This window comes from Anguilla anguilla, chromosome 2 (assembly GCF_013347855.1).
Source record: "Anguilla anguilla isolate fAngAng1 chromosome 2, fAngAng1.pri, whole genome shotgun sequence".
Lineage (NCBI taxonomy): Eukaryota > Metazoa > Chordata > Actinopteri > Anguilliformes > Anguillidae > Anguilla > Anguilla anguilla.
In genome coordinates this window covers 37,097,954-37,115,687 of record NC_049202.1, presented here as the reverse complement: position 1 = coordinate 37,115,687, position 17,734 = coordinate 37,097,954, and the positions used below count along the sequence as shown (strand labels likewise).

The following is a 17,734-nucleotide window of genomic DNA, read 5'->3' as shown; positions in this document are numbered from 1 at the left end:
TCTTGCCTAATCTCATTGCCATGGTAAAATTATTTTTATGTAGTAGGTATTTGTCTTCAAATAAGACATCCTGCACTAAGCTGCAGCATCATGATCAAAAACTCTGAACCAACCATGAATGAGAAGATTATCTCTCCTGAAATGTCCCAAAAGAGGAACAACAGGAGTTTGGATGTCACGTGATCTAATCTGAGGCCATACTTAATAACCGAGTCAGAGGCTCCTGCGTCTAAACAACCACGCCTCAGTTTTTTTCTCCACCATAAAACCTAAATGCCAGTCTTACTAAAAGACTTGACTGGCCTTAGCTTTAAAATAGGAATGGTCCATTATAGCTCAATTCAAACGTGTAAAACTTTAACTTAAAAGATAAAATTTGTTGAATGCTTGAACAAGTTGCACAGCTAAAATGATTCAAGACAATCAGTTAACTCTTGGGTTTTACAATTCCCTCCTCCTCCACTTCTGCATTGCCACACATTACCCACTAAAATGCAGAAAATAATTGCGCTTAACAATCCTGGTAAACGTCTGCTTTACTGGTTGATAGCTTTGGCATTTATTTTTATGTAAATATAATGTTGTATTTATTTGAATATATTCAAGTGGTTACATTGGGGCATTTTGGGGATAGTTGTAAATATAGTCAATATTGTGTCCCAAATATTCCTAAAGGAACTAAAAAAACAATTAGGCATTCACAGAATACTTATAACTCCAAGGACAACTCCAGGGTTGTGCTCACTTCCCTTCAGGGTAATGGTTTTAATGGTGCCGTGTATTGTGCATTTTCAGGACCGCAGGCACATCCCCGCTTAAGTGACCGTCAGACGTGGGGAAAAAGCGGAAAAAGACGGGAAGCGGACAGGTAATTCTGCCAACACTCTCTCCAAATCCTGCTTTCCTCTCAACTTCCTGTCCCTGTTCCCTTGCTTTCCACCCAGTGCTCCTTCGCTCTCCCTCACCGCCCCTTGGCTCACTGATTCAGTCATGCTGGTGGGCTTGTGCTTCACCAGGGACCAGGGGAACACAGCTTCCCCGGGTCAGAGGCATTAGTCATTTTTTCCATCCCCTCCATCCACATTCACTTCTCGTCTCCTCTGACTGTTATTACTTGGTCGCTTTGCGAGTAAAAAAGTTACATTGTATCATTTTGGCATCCCTTTCTTGTGCGAAGGGCAGTGAAATGTAAGATCAAAAAGCCTGTCATTTGTTGCATAACAGTATTCAGCATTCCACAAACATGCAAGCTTGCCACACCGCAAAGCCACTTTAGACTGAAGCAGCTCTCAAAATAGTGTGTCCTTTTTTTCATCAAGTGCCGTTTAAGTACGGTAGCATTTGTACATAGTTTGAGTCATTTAACCATAAGACCCGATATTAAAGCCTCAGCATGGCAGTAATCATGTTGATTAGAGGGGGGGAGTGCTGCTGGCCATTCAGAAACTTCAGGTTGCAGTCGTCTCCTTTTATTTGCTCAGTGAAAATGAAGAGCTTAACACCAGAGTGTCAAGTGTGTGTTTCAAGTGTGTTTTTTCAAATATTCTGGCTGATTTTTTTTTTTTTTTTTTTTTTTTTTTGGAATTCATTTTGGTTTCCCTGTAGAGGCAAACTGGACTGGGGAAAAGCCGCACTCCAGCACACACCCTTCATTTGAAATGCAGGGCCTCATTTGGGAGACCATAGGTGCCCCATAATACCCTGTGGAGGCCTGACGATTGCAGTGTTGTGTTTCTTGTTATTTTTTGCCCAAGGGGTTTATCTAAGACTGACTAATGGAAAAGATAATGATGGTTCCAGTTCAGCTTGCGTGTCTCTGGGTGCGGCTTTGTGTGTAACGAGGGAGAAACAGACGGTCCCTGGTTGCCCGTAGGACTGGCTGGTTCCCAGTACCCCTCCACTGTCATCCTGCCAGCAGTTTTCCTCTCTTACTCTTACCTGCATCCTTATTGCTGGAGCCTGGTAGACAGCAGGGCACGTCATTCCGCTCACTCACTCCACAGCCCAGCAGCTGGGCACCGACATGTCAGCCCCTCTCTTATTCTGTGTGTAACTGCCCAGACGGCAGCCGCTGAGACCTGGCATCCCGGCCCAGTTAATAAACAGATCAGAAACGGTCAGCGTGAGGTAAGTTACCGTGTACCGGTGTTCACCGCCTCACAGGGCTACTACTCCCTTTCAGGGCCCACAGGCCCAGTCTCCCAAATTCTTTCCTTTCCTTCGCTGCTCGAATTCCGATGGGGGCTCTGGGTTTACTTGGAGAGGACATTCTTCTACAAATATTTGTTTCTGATCAAAAAGAAAAAGAGCGTTGAAAACCCTGACAAGTGTTGCTTGGCTTCGTTGCGAAAGTCAGAGGTTCGCTTGACTGGCAGAAGGCCTCTCAGCTGTCGAGAGAGCTTTGTGTTTGGGGGACTTTTGTTCTCAGAGCTGTGTATCAGGCACGAGGCTCAGCTGAATGAGGAGGAGGACTTTGCTGTCGCCTGCAGCCTTGGAGTCACATACTTGCTTAGGCTTTGGGAAAATATTCTCCTGTCAAGCCTAAGCACTGTATGTGTGAGTGAATGTATGTGTATACTACAGTATATACATTTAAAAACATTGGCTACTTCATCTTGAAATGAGAAGCCATTGTTCTCTGGTTCATCATTCATAAAATTAATCAGCAAGTAGTTGCAACATTTCTCACTTCTTTCATCCTGTTAACAAAAGGGTGGTTATCGATTACGCACATGATGAATAGTTACTGGCAGACTGAGCTACTGTTGTGCCAATAAGACTGTGGTTCCCAGATTCCCAAGGCTGTGGATGAGTGCCCCGCCCACCTGACAGGGGTTTTGAAGGAGCAGCGTGAAGATCAGCCTAAGGCACACCAGGCTGTAGCAGCTGAATTTGAGAGGACCCATGCTTGCACATTTAGTAAAATTGGATTTCGCATTTGTGACCGTTCCATCTGCATTTTAAACTGATATGCATCACAGTGCAGTTTAAGTGCCATTGATCGATCTGAAAAACAGAATGTGGTATAAATATAATGTAGATTATTTCACTTGTGTCTGGACTTGGATATGGATAAAAGAGTTCATACATCTCAGTTACCACCATTTTCTCCCCAAAACAAGATTTTCATCACAGAAGCATGTTCACTCAAAGCCTCGCTCCATGGAGAATCACACGCTTCCTGTTTGTTCAGACGAGGCCGTGCATAAAGAGCGAGAGTCCAGGGTGCTGAGGAGTCTCCGCCTCTGTGCCCCAGAGCTGGTCCCTGCCTAGACACAATTCCACATGCTCAATTTCTGATAAAAAAATCTCTGGAAAGCTTAGTTAATTTTTCTAGCATAGGCTTTCTGCAATCAAATCTGATTGGTGTTAGAAGATTTATGATAATGGATTTGATTGGCCGGGGTGCTTTATCATTTCAGGCACCCGCCCCTCCCTCTGAAGGGTACTTCTATATTGGTCCCCCTCACTGGGACAAGCAGTATCAATGGATGAAAATAACCTTCTGCTTTGTTACTATGCAGGTCTAGTTTTCAGAAGATGTTTTAAAGCCTAGTCTTGCGTCGATTTGTTTTTTCTTTTTTCAAACCTTGGATTGAAGCCACTGAAATGTCTTTGTTTGAAAGCGTTTGTTTCAATTAGAGACATTTAGCCTACCTGTCTGCCAACAGGATGTGAAAAAAATGTGTTCTTCCCTTCAGTATGCAGTTCCTTATCAAATAATTATCCAGAAAAATCCAGAGAATGTCCTTTATTTTCAATTGTGGGTGTACAGAGAAAGATGGGAAAGATGTATTAGGTGCAAGTGTTCATCAAAACAGTGACATAGATCTTGGATCACTGGAGACAATCGTGTCTGATGAAAAAAGTAGAAAAGTGTTGCATATGTTTTTCCTAGCCATTGGTTTGCAGGGCCCTGAAGAATATGGCTACAGTGGTAAGTCTCGTTTGATTAAAGCATCAGGCATTCTTATTCTTAGTGAGCTAAGTAATCCTGTTACTGTTTGTGTTGCTATATAGCTATGAGCCCAACAAGCATGGCAAATGTTTACATGGGTTACTAGAGCAGCACCTGAGAATGTTCTGAATTGAAATCACTTTTATTGGTGGTGCTCGTAGTGATGGAATTATGAGCCTGACGAGTGCCGTCTTTTCATAATCTAATGGATACCAGTTTGTTCTGTTGCTTGTGATGAGCAATGTCCATAAGACTGCATCCCTCTGGCCTATCCAAGGACATGAAAATAATGCCATATGTCTGCAGTTAGTTCAGAGCTGTGGAGTCAGTTGAAATTGCCTGTTCTGTAGAAGGGGTTCAGTAGTGTTCAGGTTGCTGAGCCACCCGTGGGTTCTTACACTTGTTGGAGAAATAAAATGTCAAAGATAAGTGCACAGCAATGGGGTGGCTGAAAGAATTTCTTCTCCAGCACCGTGCTTTCTGTTTTATTGAAGTACTCATAAAAGTAGCATTATTAACAGGAATACAGAAGTGGTAGTATTTTTATTTCAATATGGCTTTGATGTGTTGGAATGCACCATATTTTAGTGTACCTTAGTTAGCGAAGTCATACTTTTTTGAGCAAGATTTAAAATGACCATAATTAGGGGGCCAAGCCCTGAGGCACCTTACGGTAATAGTTGATTTTATTATTATTATTATTATTATTATTATTATGCGCCCAAGCACCACAGGTAAATAGGCACCCTAGTGTGTTTGCTGCTAGTATTATTATTACTATTGTTTTTAGTAGTAGTAGTAGTTGTAGTAGTAGCCTCTTAGTAGAATAATAAGTATTAGTATTTGTATTAGTATTATTATTAGCATCATTTTTTCATCTTACTGCTTTCCAACTCTTTTTTGTCATCTCTGGCAAAACTCCCCTGGTCAGTTTTACAAAATTTGCCACATCCAAATGCCTAATGTGTAAATCACTTGCATTCTTAAATGACCATAAATCCTACCCCATTTTATCTAGAGACTTGAAACCCGTGGGTGTGACAGTGACTTCTCAAAAAAACAAAATAATCTCAGACTGTTTGATATAATGTGACATAACTTGGTTTTCATCCAAACTGTCACATTAAGATGTCAGCCCAATCAAAACACACGGTGGCACTACAGAGCTCCAAATATTAAAACATTTAACAATAATTACAATTATTTTACATAGATTCCAAACTTGTGTGATTAATTCTCTCATTAGGGACATATATAGATGCATGCCCTCTAGGTTCTGATCTGATACTGGCTACAACAAGCCAATTGAAATTGATATTTAAAAACTCTCTAACTCATTGACATGTGATTATGAAATTTGATATAAATGTACGTCTAAGTTTCTGGAACCTACCGTCAGGTCACTTTAATTGGCCTTTTGGGAGCTCTCTAACATGAAATGTGTGGTAACTTCAAAATCAATTGATATATAGTCTTATAAGATTGCGACAGTATAGACTGGCAGTTTATTCATTAGTTAATTGTGGCTGAGTGCTTGGCCTGAGTAATGGCTGTTTTTGCGTAATTTTATGTTATTTCTGTGAGTTTATAACCTCGTCCAAAGAGAAGAGTAATCTTATTCACTATATTTCCCACTAACAAGAATGCTACTTTGATTTTCTCTTCACTACAGACTCGCAGAGAAGTACCCTTAATCATTAGAATTGACCATTCTCCACAGTATCTCCAAATTAAATGAAACAATCGTATCTTTTCACCAATCCATCAACAACTGGCATACTAAGCAGTCCCGACTTGTTCAGTATTGATTAATGTGCCATATTTCTTCCATGGAGAACAAATAGTATTCACCATAAACAGTAAATCTCATGGACCCAATAGCAGAATGTGTAAATAACGAAAGCCGGGCAATACTATTTCCATCTACAGGCCTGGGACATAGAGGAGTGTAGGAATTGTCTCCATTCTAGCTTTCTTGTCATGATGCTACATGGTAGAGAAGCCGTTATATTGTTTTCATTAACAGCCGTAAATATTGAAACATCCGGTATCATTGAAGGACCTAAGCCAGCAAATGGTAGAACGTCAAAGGCGCCACTATACTGAGCTGGGCCTCAGGTCTTGTACAGCACCAGGAGCTGGGCACTTTTTAGGGTTTCCTATACATAAAAAATGACCAGGCTGTTAGCCCTTGTCAGGTACATGTACTTAAGGGCTGTTAGCCCTTACGAACATGTACCTGCTGACCACATGCAAACACACAGAATTCAGATATAACTTCACACGTCTGCTCAAAGCCCCAAACTTCGGTTATTTTGCTTTTTTCTCCTCCTTCTTTTTCCTTCCCGATTTCATCATGACTGCTCCAGTCCCGTAATCAATAATTCTCCCCATTGGACATCGAGTTGCATCTGCCAACAACTGCATCTAATTAAAGTCATCTGATGAAAGCAGCCAATCAACTGTTAGCAAATTATGATTGACATTGCAGTCGACCAATGCCTGCTTTGAAATGGTTGAACTTCTCCCGGCACTTAGCTCCGACGCTGTCTGCAACATCACTGCAGCTGATAGTGGAAAAAACTTTGGCTGCAAAGCTTCTTCTGGAGCTATTGTTGGGGAACTTCCAAAACAGACATGTTAACTTACCCTTAACATCTGGGGGGAGGTGGGGTGTTATTTTCATTCCATTCCCCAAGCCGAAGACAAACTTGGAAAAGCCTCTGTCGTGGAAAAAACTTTGTGGACGACCACACTCGCTGCTTCATGCCAGTACCATTATATAGACCAGTGGTGCACAAACTATGGGTTGTGACCGAAGTTTTGGTCGCGGGAGATATCTATTGGGTCGTGAAATCATATGGGTAACCTCGGATTGACACCAAACACGGCATTACTGCAGCGCTCTCGTCAAAAGTCATTCATTTTCAAGAGGGCGACCCACGTAATTCCTACTGCACGCTGCTAGATGCTGTCAATTAACCAAACTGCTTATAATAATTTGTCCTTGACGATCTTGCTTGGCTTGGCTTGGTCCTTGTTTACGCCAGCCGTGCACATAGCCTGCTATGGGTTGGGCAGCTAAACCTAGGGCACAGAGGATAGTTAACGGCTTTATCTAATCATCACAATTTGGTCTTTTTGTGCTCTTGACATAAAAAATGTGTCATTTATTGAAATATTGGCTGTATTGAAATGTTTGCTAATTTGTTTAAAGTTTCCCAAGAAATGGATGAGTGATGATACGTAACATTGAAAATAGACTCACTGACAATGACTGTAATGTTAATAAGGTTTTCTGTCTGGCAGCTTTGAGCGCTTCACCCATAGTATGCTTCATTGGTGAAATTACATCAGTTTGGGTTGAATAAAGCAGCGTTTCCCAACCGGTGTGCCGCAGCACTCTGGTGTGCTGTCAGGCAAGGTCAGGTGTGCCGTGTGAAAAATCCTTTAAAAAATTTTTTTTATGTTCAAATGAATTAAAAAACTTAAATGAACAAATCCCATTCACAAAAGCCAAAATAAATGTCATTAAAATGCATATCGCTTAATTAAAACCCCAAAAGAGCATTTAGGCCCTCTGTTGGCACGTCACATCTGACACTGCAGGGTGTTTATTTTTTATGCTTATGAGAGTGGTGTGCCATGAGATTCTGTAAATTTGGAAAGTGTGCCGCGGAAGGAGAAAGGTTGGGAAACGCTGAAATAAAGCATGGATATCTTTGGGTTATCGCTGAAAAAAGTTATTGCACCCCTGATCTAGACAGACACGCATACATTTGCTCGAAGGTAAGCTACAATTCTGCCTATTAATAACATCAGATAACAAATCTAGTCTATTAGCTAGTTTGCCCAGTGATTACATCAAATCAGTTTATTTGCCAAATGCAGTTAACAATACAACAGATAGACAGTTGTTTGCTGGCAATGAAGTGCTTAATGTTAGCCTGTGTGCATCCTTGTGTATGTGAAGGGAAAACGTAGTAAAACAATATAATAAACTAAAATTTGAAAAGATGATAGATTAGAAAGTAAGTAAAATGGAGTTGCCAGAATAGGTAGATATGGCGCATAATTAGGCTATACAGGTTCAATCTCCCACAATGATGTAGCATAAATGGGGTATAGCCCTTGAAAATATAATAAAATAACTATGTTCAGGTATATCTATTATGCATGGGCAATCTCAGTCTTTATCCACTTTTGCTGTATTTGTGCACCTTTTACCTGTGTTTGTTATTCTGAAAAGTTTTCGGGACATTTCTGGGTGTGGGGCTCTTTTCTGTGTGGGGTGGGTGTGGCTACGGAGCCTGTGGTTTGGGATCAGATATATATTTGGATGGCCTACGGATAACTACATGAAAAATTCTAACACTTCACAAGTGTATTAGCTGGCTATGACAGACCTATGGCCTTTATACGTTACTTATTCCACATACGGTTCCGTGTTTACATCCCTAACTCAGTGTCCAGAATGGCTAAATACCGAATGAGGAAAAACGCAAAATAGCCGCAACAGCTCTGCTGAGCAGCTACTGTACGATTTTGCCACACTCTAAGGGGTGCACTCAGTTTAAAGATTGTTATAACACTGCCTAATTACTGTTACCATCTATATGGAATTCATGTTGCTTAAAATGATATTTAAAATATCTCTGACCACCTCACCTCTTCACTTGATATTTTGCTTGTAGTTCTCAAGGTTGTGTTCTCAACGGAGGTGTGGGTGGGGCTGAGGATGGAGGAGGAGACCTCTTTGATTACAAACAGAGTCTAGAAGGGTATAAAAAAAATGTATACACTCACCGGCCACTTTATTAGGTACACATTGCTAGTACCGGGTTGTCTTCTGGTGCTGTAGCCCATCTGCTTTAAGGTTTGACGTGATGTGCGTTCAGAGATGCTCTTCTGCATACCTCGGTTGTAACGAGTAGTTATTTGAGTTACTGTTGCCTTTCTATCAGCTCGAACCAGTCTGGCCGTTCTCCTCTGCCATCAACAAGGCATTTTCGCCTAGAGAACTGCCGCTCACTGGATATTTTCTCTTTTTTGGACCATTCTCTGTAAACCCTAGAGATGGTTGTGCGTGAAAATCCCAGTAAATCAGCAGTTTCTGAAATACTCAAACCAGCCGTTCTGGCACCAACAACCATGCACATTCAAAGTCACTTAAATCACCTTTCTTCCCCATTCCGATGCTTGGTTTGAACTTCAGCAGTTCACCTTGACCATGTCTACATGCCTAAATGCATTGAGGTGCTGCCACATAAGTGGCTGGTTAGATGCGTTAATGAGCAGTTGAACAGGTGTACCTAATAAAGTGGCCGGCGAGTGTATAGTATGCCTTTAAGGTCAACAAAATCATGGAACGGAAGCAAGTATCCAGTCATCTTGGCTGGAGATCTGATTCCCTCTGTCTTGAAGCTCAAACAGGAAGCTCAAAGGCATGCTCACAATCAAGATCAACTGACCTCAAAATGACTATTTTTATGATGACCATCTCATTCTCAAGACTCCCCAGCAGTGTTATCTTTGCACAGGCAGGGTAAACGGAAGACAGGAGTGAGAATCTTTGTGACGCTTATTTCTATGGGAAATAAATTATAATTTGAGAGAAAAGTGTTATTTTAGTTGATTCCATTGAATAATTTAGAATAAGTAGAATATTTTCCACATTTGAGTATTTAAATAAGGATCGGTCCTTGTCTTCATTTATTTCACACATTCTTTTGTTCATCTTTATCATGAGTGAATACTTTTTTGAGGACAGCATATTTATGCTGTGCTGCAAAATTGTGTTACATTAACCTTGCGATTGAACCTGTTATAATGATCAGTTAATGTTAATGGTAGCCCATGAGCAGAAAACCAAAAATCATTACTGTTGTAGCCTTATATATGGCATACCCGTTACATGCTCCATAGGGGTAATGGTAAGGTTCCCCTTACCCCTGCACAGTCCAGCTTTGTAACTACCTTAGGTTTTTAAGCAAGGCCAGCTCTTAATAATATTGGGGTCAGTCTGACAGTTCAAGCACAACAGTGAAGGCCTGCGAGCATATGGCTCTGCAGTGATGACTACATGGACTATATGGCGATGGAGCTTTTAAAAGTAATTGGCTGCACTGATGTGACTTCACTGTAATAGCCTTGCACTGCAAACCTCTGTCTATTAATGGCACCAGTCATAGCCAATCCCGATAGTTCAGAGTGGTCCGGTTGCAAATGGATTTATGGCTCTCTCGCTGGCTCAAGGTTAATGTGCTGCCCGTCAGAGAAATGCTTATGCCCGTACTGTCAGTTAAGGTGAGAATTTTGGAAGTGCTCTTGAGCACTGACAGAAACAAGATGAACAGGGTACTAGGCAGCAGACAATTAGACCCATTGGCCCACTGGTCCACATAAAGGTGCACAAAGATGAGGTGAGAGGAAAAGTGTAAGATGGGGGCAGGTCAGCTGTCAGGCCTTCAGAGAAGGACTTGTTCTGTGCACAGCCCTCATCATCGCTCGAGACAGAAAAGGCAAGCACACATGCTGTCGCCCCACCCCCCCGGCACAGCATGCGCCCTCTGTTTAAGAGATGCATGCAAGCTGGTAGTTTCCTTTCAAGACCCCGCCACAAACAGCTTCGTTTACTGGCCCTGCATGACGCTGGAGGCTGCCGGGCTGTGCCAGACATCTGGACAGAAGGGAGCTGCGGGGCTCTGCAGTTCAAAGGCTATGTGCATTTTTGGCACCGAAGAAGGAACATCTACCTCCGAAGACCCAGCCGCACTCCGTACTAGAGATGTGGCCATGCGTATTCCCAGATTTTGATCACGGATCAAAAAACGATTGATGAACCCCAATGTTTATAGCTTGTCCACAGGTCAGTGTAAGGACCAGGGCAGTGTTTGGGAACATGTTGGTGTGACCTGCAGCTCAAGGGTGTGCAAGGTGCTCATCCTTCTAAGTGTACAGCTCCTCAGGTAATGGTGTACCTGCGATGTGTATCAGGAGCAGGTAATCACTCGTTCCCCCTTATGGCTGATAGCACTCCAATAGACGCTCTAGTTGGCTGCTCCAACCGCTCAGGCCCCATCATACTCAGGAGAGCCACGGCCGATCGGGTCTCCCTCACCATTGTCTCTGTTCACATCCATTTACTGTGGGCAGCTCCAATTGCGAGTCTCGTCATGTGCACAGTCAGGTCCAGTTCCAGTTTGTGACCTGCCCTCAGTACTGGAAATCTCCTCCTTCGGTGCAGAACTAATACAAATCCCCTCTGCTCTTATTCCCTTTCTTTCACCCAGACTGGCAGTTATGTTCACACATCAGTGTGCGGATTCTTTCAGAAGAAAATTATGTGAAATTATTAAGAAATTCAGCATCCATACCCCCAGCTCACTATAGTCACGTAGTTATTCTCTCAATGTAGTTTTCTGTATATCGAGGGTTCATTAAACGGCATAGCTGTTTATTATTGATGTCCTAAAATCAATCCTCCTATTGTTCTTTTTCTCTCCGTTGCACTCTGTGCAGCACAGTGAATTAGTGGCTGATCTCCCAGGGCGCAGCAGCTTGCAACAGCACTGCCTCTGCTCCCCGTTTGCTGTCCGCTCGTCTTGATGTGCCTAATAAACGAGGCCACAGACAGGCAGGCTGGTAAGGGGGGGAGGGAGGCTGTCTTCCTCGAGGTTTGGCGGTGGCGCGGGGGGAGGGGGGTGGAGAGGGGGAGCGATTTCAGGAAAGCATAAATGAGAGAGGCTGGGGGAGGGGCAGGCAGGGGGTTTTTAGTTCTTGTGCCGCGGGCTTCAGGAATTCGGCTCAATGGCCGGCCTGTTACGGGACGCTGATGAAAGGCGAGGGCATCGTCGCCCCTCCAGCTGACCCCTGGCTGGGCCCAGGCCGGTCTTCGTCATCGCCCCTGTGCCTCTCATTCATTCAGTTTTTCCCTCCTTTTCCACGGCCGCTTCGCACACAAGCCTTTGGCCTTGAAGCAGGATCGCTCTTCTGTGTGGCGGCAGACTTGGAATAGATACAGGGAAGGAAGCACCAACCTCATGCAAACTTATTTAACCTTTTTTATGTTAGGTTTTTTCTGTACTTTACTTTTTTTAAATACATAGTGTATATTTTTTGGACAACTGTTTGGAATGTACTGTTAAATAGCCTTGTGTTCAGTTTGTTTCCAATGTGCTGTCGTAAATAAAACCCTCTCAGCAGCGTCTTACCTGAGAGGAAATGTAGCCGCCACTGTACACTGAAAGGACGGAAGTAACGCAGCAGTTCTGCTTTAATGAAATGTGCTAGTTTGCTTAGAAAGCAGAACTGTCCCTCCTGCCAGGACTGTTGCCATAGATACGTTGCTCAAATTTCCCAAGTGAAATTTCAGCTTCCATGGGGGGTTCCACAAGTTGTCAAAAAAGATTAAATGGCATTATGTTGAAAATGGCGTACATATACACTCATACATATTTAATGAATTAAAGCTGCCACCGCTTCACTCCACAGAAATCTCGATCGGCCTTCAGCTGCGGGAGCTCTGAAGGCTTTTAGCAGGTCTGGCACGGTCACATTAGCGCTGCTGCCGCTCCCTCAGAAATGATGGTAATAGTGCTAACGATGACACTGGAGGCGGGCGCGCTGAAGCGAGCACTTGGCGACGCTCGCCCGTCGAGCGTCTCAGAGAACTCCGCGGAGGGGATTTCTCGAGCGTCAGTGCGACTGGAGTAAAGCGGCACCTCTGCCCCACGAATGATCTCCCCTGCTCAACGGGCACCCTGCGAGGACACGCACACACAGTCTGCCCTGCCCCAAGGTGTCCCACTGCACCCAGTCTGGACACAGAACGCATGCATCATTGCGCAAAGCTGCCAGATGGTGGATTTTCGGGAGGCAGAATGACCGTTAATGAGACGGGTTATTAAGACGCTCCATTCACTCAGAATTTAGCTGAGGTAGAGTCAATTGCGGTGCCGTTACAGTCACTCGGCAAGGCTAAATGCAAGAAGCTGGAATGTATGATGTTCAGAACCAACAGGGTTAAATGCAGCAGCAGTTATCCATGCATTGGCATGTTGTCTGTAGAGAATATATCACGCTAGTGGAAACAGGGAAACCAGATTAGTTTCTCCCCGGCTCCCCCTGTGTGCAGTCCAGGTCATTAGCCTGTTGGATATTGCCTGTGTGGCCAGGCAGAACATTACATGAAACAGAAACATTACTGTAAAGAGGGGGCTCCATGGTCCCGGAAATGTCTCCAATGACTGATGATCCTACAGTTCCCTGTGCGCCTCTATGACACACTGTCCCCCTCTTCCAAACAGACACCTTCTCACATCCAAGCAGGCATGCCCGCACTTTACACTCTTTCACACACACACACACACGCACACGTATACAGTACACACATGCACGTAATACTTCCAATAAAATTAGAGCATCGTTGAACACGGCTGTGTGTCGATGACTTATTGACCGTCCACCGGGCGCCGCCCCTTCAGCTCGAGCACCGGGTTGCCGTAAGATCGATGAGCACTTCAAACTGGAGGCAGCTGTGTGTTTAACGGTGAACTGATATTACAGGTGGGGGGAGGGGGGGCGATGCCGGGCCCGTGCGGCGTGAGGCCGCCGTGGGGTCAGCCCAGTTCAGCTTTACTCTCGGGCTTTTAGGTCCTCCTCTCCCAGGTCCGCGAGCGTTTCCCTCGCCGACGCCCCGAGCCGCCCGTCACCTGAGCCCACCCCGCTCCTCCTGCCGGTGGTGAATTACAGGTGCCCGTTGTGACAGTGTGAAGTGAACCCATAAGCGTGCTGCTTATTCAGTGATGGATGAGTGGACGGACAGTAATTCTGTCGATTGCGTTGCCTTGGTTCGCTCAGTTGTTTATTCTCGGTTCCATTTAAAATATGGGAGGTGGATGAAATGAACGTTTAGCCATTTATCAGACACTTATCCATATTTAAGAGCATAAATAATTTAGGCAACAAACAGCCCTGATGCCAAAATATGATTTGTTTGACCCTGTCATCAGGGTCAAACAAGTCATCAGGGTTACAGACCATAGTAGTCTATACTACATAATCTTGCTACTTAAAATTCGATGCTGTGGCAGTTAAAAGGGAATGAATGGGTTAAGGGGTATAGTTTTAGATGCCACTTTGGTAGGGCTGGTTAACCCATGCAAAATGCTTAGGTGAATGTTTGGTGAGCCTTCCCATAGGTGTGCTGCAGAATATGGGCAGTGACTGTCCTGATTATAGCGGGGAGCCTTTACTGTGGAGCGCTACCTCTTAATAGAGCACTGTTGGATCGAATTGATGATATTCTGAATATTTTCTATTGATGCACGATATGATGAGGATGTTACACTGTGAAATTGTGGTTCAGAGCAGTGTAACCTTGGGTTCGTATCCTGGTGAGATGTTGGGGTTACATCACTACCAAATTCCGCTCTCGGTGTCTCCTAGAAACATCCAGCTCTATATAGTTACAGAGTGTAGGCCTATAAGATGCACTCTGTCAGCACTGGAAAACAGCCTGAGTATGGCCATCTGCTAACTCGCTGAATGATGCGATGTAAATTACGAGATGATTATGTATGCTTGAAAACAGCCATTAATTGATTTAGTTGGTTTAATCTTTGTTTCTGGATGAAGTATTAAATCTGCTGTGAATTTGATAGGGAGTCATCGCCAAAGGTCCTCGGGGGAACCGATGAATTCAAAACGGATGGCTGGTGATGGATTGAACTCATTCCATTCCTGTAAGGGATGGCAAAAAATAAACCCTTTCCTTCCTGCGATGTAAAACGATTCAGTACCAGATATTTTATTGTATTTTGGTGTTTTGCATTAGCACACCAAGGCTAACTCAGAAGAAACCCCACCACTCACTGTCTCATTAGGCCCGTCCCGTGTCCATTGCAGTCAAGTTCTGCCCAAATGAACGCATCTATGTCCTTCAGCACCCATGACTACAGTACCCCGCTCTGCCTCCAAATTCCCCCTCTTCTGTCAACCACCCCCCCCCCTTTTGGTTCACATACCACCCCCACCCCACTCATCTGCCTCACTTCTAACCCCCATCCCTGACCTAGTTTTGGGCAAATGAGGGGGGGTATGGGGGACAGGACGTTGTCTTTGTCAGAGGGGAGATATCCTGGATCACAGTCCAGGCGGATGCATAGCTCAGATGACTGACGGTGTCTCCAAACAACACCAACGTCATTTTAGGTTGAACACAGAAAGTGTACCAGACTTGCAGCTCAAACCCTGAAAAGGAGCATTGTATGAATTGGGGAAAAGGAGGAGATGACAGCCTTTTGAATGATAGGCTTAATAATGTGAGTATCATTTTAATCTTACGGGGACTATCCCCTAGTATAAAGCTTTGTGTGTTTGTGTGTGCCTGTTTTTTGTGTATGTAGGTGTGAACTCTTGTAAGAGTTCTCTAATGAAGAAAGCACTCCACAGAACGCAGCGTTCATGCGTCCTGTGCTTGTCCGAGTGGTCAGACAAGTTCAGAGTTTAAGAATGACTGAGGAATTTTTAATTAAGAAATGGCTCCTGACCCTGCCTCCACCGCCCCCAGATGCAGTCACCATTCTTCATTCTCCCACACCCTGACTCCACTGAACCTCAGCTTCCTGGGGGCGGGGCGACACGCCGCTGTCGTTCCCATGTAAGTCCAGGAGGAGGTCGCCGCCCCCGGCTCGATTGCTCGAAGTGCCGGCCCCCTCTCTGGCCTCTTGCTGTATTCTTGGGATTTTCGGGCAGGGAAACTTGAACATTGGAGCCAGCAATCCTTCCAAAGCCATGATAGCCCCTTGCTTATTGCTTTGCGGGCCGGAGCCATGCGGATGTTTCTAGAAGATGTATTGTTGCTTGTGGTGTTGGCTTTTAAAGTGGATCCCGCGCGGCGCTTGCCGCTGATGGAGTAGGCTGCTCTCAGCACATCGCAATAGCAGTTATTGTTAAGCATTCTTTGCTTATCGTTGTTCCCCCTCTCTCGTGTACCGTACACGCGCGTGTTTACATAGGTCTCACAGCGGACAGGCCAGGAACATTAAGCTCTGTGGAAAGCACGGAGGATAAATGGTTGTTCTTTTCGGTAAACAGCGTGTGGCACCTCATACCAGAAGCTCTCCACTGGACTTACTTTAGCCTGCGCGAGCCTCCAAGCACTTTCACGTGTGATCGATAGGAAGTAACCAGTTTTAGGAACACGAGGGGAGAACAGCGAGGGTTTTGGAAACAGACCCTGGTCTCGTTCAGGTCAGGGTGCGAAGTACGAGGCCCGTTTCTCAGCCCGGCCGTGCGCGGGAGGCAGAGCGGCAGAGAGACTCCGCGCGGCTCGCGACGCTCACCACGCCAGTCTGGAAACGACGGCAGGGACTGGAATAAATTACCGGCCAAGCCTTTTGGGCTGGTTTGGTTCTTCGGACCACCAACCGCTTGCTCCCCCCCCCCCCCCCCCCCCCCCCGCCTCCCTTGGCTGTGTCTTGGGACGGCGTGTGTGTTTTACATTAGCTCCACTCTGTAGCCCCTGGCTCTGGATGCCAGTCCCTCTGCATCCGTTGTGTTTGTGAACGTTAACGTTTCCTGAAACATTCGAGTGAACCCCTCGCTACAGTGAAAACGGCACACAGAGCTCCGGGGGGGGGCGGCGGCGCAACGCGGCCCAGAGCTTCTTGAAGGATGACCCCGTCGGCCATATTGCTTAACCCGCGCAGGCCGTCGCCTCTGTGCCCTGGTGCAAGAGCCGTCATCTTTGCACCGGGCCGTGACAGACTGCTTCATTGGGGCAGGAGTGCGTCTGAGCCCCTTGCTCGGAAATGGGACTGAGTTCTGGAAGGCTCCAGATCAGATAGAGGTTTTGGGGAGAAATACATTATCTTAATAATATTACTGTGATGTTTCCATGATAACAGGCCCAGGGTTCTTTTTGTTTGTTTCTGTGTGTGTGTGTGTGTTCATGTCTGTGTATCTGTGTAGTCTGTGTGTCAGGTAATTTTCACATTTGGGATACATCCAATGATTTGGACAGATTCCTTACCTAACCTAATAATTGTTTGGAAGGATTTGGATTTGACCAGAGCAAGTTGATTAGTTCTGAGACTTTGCGAAAATTCCATTAATTAGGAAAGGGTTTGTGCGTGCGTGTGCGCGCCTTGTTCTTGCATATACTTAAAATGTCAACCCAAACAGCATGTTCTTATTAAGAGCAGATAAAGAACGTATGCGTTGCGCATTTGGATTGCCAGCCCAGAAACGAGAGTTGAACACTCACCCAGAGCATGCGCTGGCATTTGAGTGATGCGGGAGGAATGCGCCAGGAGAGTGCGTTTCATTCGACTGTGCGTTTGTTTGCGTTTAATTTCGACTGTTTAGTCGCTGCAGAACCTTCACTGAGCGCCTGGTCACACCTGAGGTCACGCCAGCACAGCCGGAGACACAAGAGGAGTCTGCTGGACAATGCCAGTGTGACCGATGTGTAGGAACATACGCTCAGTCACACACGCACATGCACACACACATACCTGCGCACACATGGACACATTAAAATCAAGTGGTTATTGTTGATACATTAATAAGAGTTCACACACACGCAAGCACTAACACACAAACAGACGGAACAACACCACAGAATTTATTGTTGGACATGCGGGGAAGGCATCGTGTTCAATCAGCAAAAGTACATCCCAAACCTGGCCCCGCCCAGCCAGTTAACACACATCCATCACTCATGCGTTTGCAAAGGCAGCCCCATTTGACAGGAGCTCCTGAAGACACAAA

The 17,734-nt window shown here is 45.0% G+C and overlaps 1 protein-coding gene across 5 annotated transcripts in view; it reads left to right on the top strand.

The window, feature by feature from the left end:
- The window catches only part of LOC118221037 (gap junction gamma-1 protein-like), a 61,873-nt gene that overhangs the window by 29,015 nt on the left and 15,124 nt on the right, over positions 1-17,734 (top strand). For 4 of the 5 annotated variants that reach the window (XR_004764048.1, XM_035405635.1, XM_035405632.1 and 1 more), the window contains one exon: positions 796-868. The exons of the other annotated variant lie outside the window; for it this stretch is intronic. The gene's annotated coding sequence lies outside the window, so the exon portion shown is untranslated. The remainder of the gene's footprint in view (positions 1-795; positions 869-17,734) is intronic. 5 annotated transcript variants of the gene reach the window in all.